Here is a 5,937-nt window from a genome sequence, read left to right on the forward strand (position 1 = left end):
TCTCTCCTCTCTCTCTCTCTCTCTCTCTCTCTGGTTGTTTTGAATGACAAGGAAGAAGACAAATCAAGAGTTGTACAAGAGGTGCTTCGGAGTAACCTCAGGGGATATAACCACCTAATATGATTTCCTGAATGTGCAATTTGACCAGTAGCAACTCGATGTGATTAGTACCATGGTCCTCACCTCCAGCTGTTCTACAAAAACAAATCAGTGAAGGATTTCCAAGGCACATTTTCCTTTGGACCTGTTTTAATTTTTAACTATGGCGACAGTGCAGTGTTGCTCTTTTTTTTTTTAATAGGGTGACAGATTGAAAAGAAGCAAGAGTTTCCTACAACAAAAGAACTACCTATGGAGCGTACATTTCTGCTTGAGGCAAATTGTTTGAATCTGTGTAAGAAAATAAAACCTGCAAATCTGTCTCCTTGTATGTGGAACCAGAGCTGGAAATGTGTGCTCTAGAGCAACTGTAAGATCATATTTCACTCTGGCATATGGGCCAGTGATTGTGCTGTGTGAGTAATGCATATATGTAATCCATGTTGATAAGCTTCGTGGACTGAGAAGAAGTCAGTGTTATTCACTGAGGTTTGGCAAGCAGGAACCATTTATTTCGAAAAATTTACATGGTCTGAAACAACGTGAAAAATGTACTGTCCATTTTGTCAGCTTGTGAACACATAGCAAAGACCACAGCACTCCCATCAGCACGAAGACAGGGAAGAAAATCTCTTTTTGCTGTTTTATACTTACAGAAGAACGACTGCTCTTGTACAACAAGGGAATTTATGTTTAATGCATACTGTCTTCCACCAAATCAAGTCCAAATGAACCAGAGTTCCAGAAAAACTTTGACAATACAATACACTAAGGGGAGAGCCAAAAACTTCATATATTGTATTTTCATTGTGTTGTTCAGATCAATTTTTAATTGCTTTTAGCTATGGATTCTTGAGTTTTAAAGCAATGACAAAATATCTTCAGGGATTTCCCTGGCAGTCCAGTGGTTAGGACTCCACACTTCCACTGCAGGGGGCACAGGTTCGATCCCTGGTCAGGAAGCTAAGATCCCCATGCCGCACAGTGTGGTCAAAAAAAAAAAATCTTCACTAAGCTCATAGCACGTAAGCTCTCAATAGAGGGGAAAAAAATGAAGACAAATGAACTTAGAGGACCCCACTAATCTTTGTGAACAGCAAGATATCATTTAGGCATTAATATATATATTTTTGATTCAAAGGCACTTAAAAAAATATTCTTTAGGCCATAAAGCGGCCTCAGAAGTGCTCTAGAGCAGGAAGGGGAAGAGGTCCTGGGCAATTGGTGGGTAAAATTGGGAGTGGGAGTGTATGGAATTCAAAATGGTGCCATATATATATATATATATATATATATATATATATATATTTTTTTTTTTTTTTCCGTTACGCGGGCCTCTCACTGTTGTGGCCTCTCCCATTGCGGAGCACAGGCTCCGGACGCGCAGGCTCAGTGGCCATGGCTCACGGGCCTAGCTGCTCCGTGGCATATGGGATCCTCCCGGACCGGGGCACGAACCTGCGTCCCCTGCATCGGCAGGCGGACTCTCAACCACTGCGCCACCAGGGAAACCCAAAATGGTGCAATATTTTGACTTCAGTTTCTAAAAGTCTCACAAACTGACCTCTGGTGTTTCAGTGTCATCTTTCACATTGCTTCCTCTAATGTCTTCTCCTCAGTCTTATCTGCCATGTCAATTTAATGGTTTTAAAATTTTTGAGAGGGGAATTTCCATTTCCACCTAGAAAGGATTCACTGCTAACAGTTAATAAACATCAACAATTAGAAACAACAGCCCACCATAAACAACTAGAAAATCAGGCAAAATATATGAAATAGCAAGTTTCAGACATTAGACATCTGGCAGTGTAGAACTGGATTCCTGAAAGAATCCCTGTGATTATCCCAGATTACTGCCTTGAGAAAGGCACAGCAGAGGGAAAAGGAACACAGCAACTTGCTGAGTCGAGGAAACATCAGTTTGGGGAGGCCAGGCAGCTATAATCTTAAGAGCAGAGTTCAAAAGAGAGAGAGAGCTCGGACTTCCCTGGTGGTGCAGTGGTTAAGAATCCGCCTGCCAATGCAGGGGACACAGGTTCGAGTCCTGTTCCAGGAAGATCCCACATGCTGCAGAGCAGCTAAGCCCGTGCGCCACAACTACTGAGCCTGCACTCTAGAGCCCCTGAGCCATGACTACTGAAGCCCGCGCACCTAGAGCCCGTGCTCTGCAACAAGAGAAGCCACCGCAATGAGAAGCCTGCGCACCGCGACAAAGAGTAGCCCCCACTCGCCACAACTAGAGAAAGCCCGTGCACAGCAACGAAGACTCAACACAGCCAAATAAATAAATAAATAAATAATTTTTAAACGGCTTTAAAAAAAAAAGAGAGAGCTAAGCAGAGAAAGAGATACAGAAATCTGCATAGGAGTCCCCTTGAGTTTTTGCTGAATATCAATCTGTATATGCATAAGGTAAAACCCTTGTTCTTGTCATGAAAATCTTCTGAGGAAAGACTAATTCCTAGAAGAGGTAAGGTGAACAATTCCTAGAAATCACATAGGACCATAAATGTTTGAATTCCCTTCATCCAGAGTGGAGAAATCTGGTTGAATATTTAGCCATGTAGTAGAGATCTTAGAAGGGCTCTGCCTTAGAAGTGAGGCTAAATTAACTTTAGAATTAAGGGTATTCTAGAAGCTTCCTAAAAAAGCTTTAAAATAAACCCTAATATGATAAAATCTAACCTGCAAGTAACCTTGCTGCCTACCAGAAGAAGTCTACATTATTTAAATGAATACAATAAAATCTAGCACCAAATAATCTAGAATTCATAATCTTTATCTAATTAAAATATCACCAGACATACAAGGAAATAGGAAAATGTGACACATAGCCAGGTGAAAAAATAGTAAGTTGAAACAAATTCTGAAATAACAGAAAATGGAATTAGCGGACTTGTATGCTAAAATAGCTATTATAAATATGCATTCACAAATTATAAATGTGCTCACAAAGATATGACAACATAAATATAGGAAGAAAAGACATATATGAACAAAGTCTCAGCTAGAACTTCCAGAGATGAAAAATATGATATTTTTTTAAAAGTCTTTATTGAACTTGTTAAAATATTGCTTCTGTTTTATGTTTTTTGGTTTTTTGTCTGTGAGGCATGTGGGATCTTAGCTCCCTGACCAGGGATCAAACCTGCACCCCCTGCATTGGAAGGCAAAGTCTCAACCACTGGACCACCAGGGAAGTCCCCAAAATATGATATTTAAAAAAATTTTTTAAACTTATTTATTTCTGGCTGTGTTGGGTCTTCATTGCTGCACACAGGCTTCTCTCTGGTTGCGGCGAGTGGGGGCTACTCTTCGTTGTGGTGCACAGTCTTCTCATTGCAGTGGCTTCTATTGTGGAGCACAGGCTCTAGGTGCACAGGCTTCAGTAGTTGCAGCATGCAGGCTCAGTAGTTGTGGCTCGTGGGCTCTAGAGTGCAGGCTCAGTAGTTGTGGCACACGGGCTTAATTGCTCCACGGCATGTGGGATCTTCCTGGACCAGGGCTTGAACCTGTGTCCTCTTCATTGGCAGGCGGATTCTTAACCACTGTGCCACCAAGGAAGCCCCTCCCTTTTTTTTTTTTTGCAGTACGCGGGCCTCTCACTGTTGTGGCCTCTCCCGTTGCGGAGCACAGGCTCCGGACGCGCAGGCTCAGCGGCCATGGCTCACAGGCCCAGCCGCTACGCGGCATGTGGGATCTTCCCGGACCGGGGCATGAACCCGTGTCCCCTGCATCGGCAGGCAGACTCTCAACCACTGCGCCACCAGGGAAGCCCAGGAAGCCCCTTTTGAATAAAATTTTATACTGAAAAGAAGAATCCTGAAGAAGTGGAGGGAAGAAAGAAAAATGAAACAGAAAACCAATAGGAAAATGGTAGATTTAAACCCAACTATATAAATAATTACATTAAAGGTAAATGGTCCAAACATTCCAAATAAAAAGCAGTGAGTGTGAGATAGAATAGAAAAGCAAAATCCAACTGCTATTTTAAAATGTGATATATTAGAATTCCCTCATGGTCCAGTGGTTAGGACTCGGCACTCTCACTGCAGGGGGCCCAGGTTCTATCCCTGGTCAGGGAACTGAGATCCCACAAGCTGCACCATGCAGACAAAAAAAAAAAAAAAATGTGGTGTGTGTATATATATATATATATATATATATATATATATATATGCCATGGAATATTATTTAGCTATAAAAAGTAATGAAATTCTGATGCATGCTATAATGTGGAGGAACCATGAAAACATTATGCTAAGTGAAAGAAAAAGAGATTAAAAAAAACATATTCTACTTTTATGAGGTACCTGGAAGAGATGAATTCGTAAAGACAAAAAGTAAAATAGGGGCTGGGGGTTGCTGGGAGTGAGAAGTTACTGTTTAATAGGTACTACAGAGTTTCTGTTTGGATTTGATTTTAAAATTCTGGAAATGGAAAGTGATGATTGCACAACATTATGGATGTAGTTAGTGCCACTGAAATGTATACTTTAAAAAAGGTTAAAATGGTAGATTTTATGTTATGTACGTTTTGCTACATAATACCATAATATTTTATGTTACTTATATTTTACATTAAAAATGAAAAAAGGACTTCCCTGATGGTGCAATGGTTAAGAATCCACCTGCCAATGCAGGGGTCACGGGTTCGAGCCCTGGTCTGAGAGGATCCCACATGCCGCGGAGCAGCTAAGCCCGTGCACCACAACTACTGAGCCTGCGCTCTAGAGCACACGAGCCACAACTACTGGGGCCTGCACGGCTAGAGCCTGTGCTCCGCAAAGAGAGAAGCCGCCGCAATGAGAGGCCACGAGCGCAATGAAGAGTGGCCCCCCGCTCGCCACAACTAAAAAAAAGGAAAGCCCACGGGCAGCAATGAGGACCCAACACAGCCAAAAATAAAATAAATAAATAAATTTATTTTTTAAAAATGAAAAAGGCCCAACTATATGCCACCTATAATAAACCCAGTTTAAATATAAAGACACAGATAATTTTAAATAAAATAGTAATAAAACAATATACCGTGCAACCATTAATCAAAAGATAGTTGAAATGGTTCTATTTCTATCTGATAAATTTGAATTCAGAACAAGGGATAAAGAAGACTACTTCATAATTTTAATGGGGTCAATTCATTAGGAAGATATAACAATCTTAAATAGTCATGAACCTTAAGACAGATTCAAATTACATGAAGCAAAAATTGATAAAATGGAAGGGAAAACCAAACAAATCTATAATTACACAGGTTTACGGAGTTATTGTGGGTTTGATTCCACACCACCATAATAAAGTAAATACTGCAATAAAGCTAGTCACACAGATTTTTTGGTTTCCCAGTGCATATAAAAGTTATGTTTATGCTATACTGTAGTCTATCAAATGTGCAGTAGCAGTATGTCTAAAAAATGTACATATCTTAATTTTAAAAAATAAAAAATTCTAATCATTATCTGACAACACAGGGTTGCCACAAACCTTCAATTTGTAAAAGACCTGATATCTGTGAAGCTCAATAAAGCAAAGTGAAATAAAACCAGGCATGCCTGTAGTTGGGGAGTTCAACACTCCTCTCCCAGTAATTGATATAACAAGTAGACAGCACTAACAAAACTAACAGCTTGAACACTAACATACTGTGTAAACACTCCACCAAACAATAATAGACTACACCTTCCTTTCAAATGCCAATGGAACATTCACAAAGATCAACTATAGTTTGGATCTTAGAAGAAATCTCAACAAATTTAAAAGCATTGAAAACATACAGTGTATATTCTCAATCACAATAAAATTAAATTAGAAATCAATAAGAAAAAAAATTTTGGA

At 39.9% G+C, this 5,937-nt stretch overlaps 1 non-coding gene across 1 annotated transcript; it reads left to right on the forward strand.

The window, feature by feature from the left end:
- Positions 1-4,111: 4,111 nt before the first annotated feature.
- TRNAE-CUC lies at positions 4,112-4,184 on the forward strand. The gene has a single exon. It is a non-coding gene; the product is annotated as a tRNA-Glu (tRNA).
- The last annotated feature ends 1,753 nt before the right edge of the window (positions 4,185-5,937 follow it).

This window comes from Phocoena sinus, chromosome 4, assembly GCF_008692025.1.
Source record: "Phocoena sinus isolate mPhoSin1 chromosome 4, mPhoSin1.pri, whole genome shotgun sequence".
NCBI classification, from domain to species: domain Eukaryota; kingdom Metazoa; phylum Chordata; class Mammalia; order Artiodactyla; family Phocoenidae; genus Phocoena; species Phocoena sinus.